Source organism: Corvus brachyrhynchos, unplaced genomic scaffold (assembly GCF_000691975.1).
Source record: "Corvus brachyrhynchos isolate BGI_N302 unplaced genomic scaffold, ASM69197v1 scaffold369, whole genome shotgun sequence".
In the NCBI taxonomy this organism is placed as follows: Eukaryota; Metazoa; Chordata; class Aves; order Passeriformes; family Corvidae; genus Corvus; species Corvus brachyrhynchos.
Genome location: NW_008246055.1, coordinates 77,410 through 78,675, shown reverse-complemented (window position 1 = coordinate 78,675; position 1,266 = coordinate 77,410). Strand labels below are relative to the sequence as shown.

At 59.7% G+C, this 1,266-nt stretch overlaps 1 protein-coding gene across 3 annotated transcripts in view; it reads right to left on the bottom strand.

Moving 5' to 3' along the window:
- Positions 1-1,266, bottom strand: part of PRR35 (proline rich 35) — a 24,495-nt gene that overhangs the window by 6,941 nt on the left and 16,288 nt on the right. The window lies entirely within an intron of this gene.

The window sequence follows — 1,266 nt, the reverse complement described above, 5'->3', positions numbered from 1 at the left end:
CAGCCCCAATACTGTGCTGGGCACAGACTCATTTGGCTTGCCATCTCCTGGGGTACTGCAGTGCCAAAGGTGTTCCAAAGCTCTGGCACCAAAGCTGCTGCAGAGCTGGGCTAAGTTCAGGTACCTGCAACCCTGCATGTGAATGTGTGATCCCGTGCAAAGAGGGCAGTGGGATGGATGGACTGGGTGGGAGAGGCTGCGGGCTGAGCCTGTAACCTGGTGTCACTGCTGGAAAAGCAGTGCTGCCTCCCTGGCCTGTGGGATTGACACTGTCCTGTGACAGAACAGGGATAATCTGGCCTGGAAAACCAATCCAGGCTAAACTACGCCTCCCCCACTTCCAGGTGGTGCCAAAATCAAAATGCCCAGGCAATATCCCCCACAGGACCCTGGCACTGGGCTGCCCCTCTGTGCTTCCCACCACAACCTCCTGGACACAACCACAACCCGGGGACAACAGTGTCATGCCTGTTCCACAGCCTGGCCCCCACGAGCTCTGAGAGTGGCCAGGGGGCACAGCTCCCCCACTCCGCATCTCCCAGAGGAGCCAGACCTGCACAGGCTCCACAGTCATGAAACTGGGCTCCTTCACAGATGGCCAAGCAGTCACGGGGGCACCCAACACCGACGCAAACGCCTGTGTCACTCCTTCAGATGCTGCTTTGCTCTGGAGGGACTTGCCAGCTTCTCCTGGGGAGAGCAGCGAATTTGAGGGCTCATTCTGTATGTCTGGGGCTCATTTCTCAGGGACCAAACCCTTCCCCCATGCATCAGGTCCCAGGGCAGAGCTCTGCCCCAGAGACCCTGCAGCCAGGCTGGTGTGGGATTGCAGAGCCCAGAAAGGAGAAGGCCAGAAGCAGCTCCAGATTGGGACCAATGTGGCAGCTGCAGTCATTTGGGGAAAAAATCTGCTCCCTGGCTTCTGGGAAGAAGGAGACAAGATTTGGAGGATGGAAGGGAAACAGCATGTATCTCTGCAGCTTTGGGCAGCTGGGACAAGGAATTGCCAGGGGGAGGTCCAGGCAGTGGCTCAAGAACCTGACAGCCCCTGCACCGGGCCCTGCTCCCCAGCAGCCTGGAATGTGCCCAGCCATAGCCCACATCCTTCTGCACATGGTCTGGGGGGATTCCCTGGGGGCTGGGGGGGAGCACTGCAGCTCCCAGGGCAGAGGGATGGGCACAGCAGTGCCGAGGGGCTGGGATCAGAGTGGGATGGGCAGGGAAGGGGCTCCTGCGGCAGCACCACACCAGAGGATGGATTGCCAC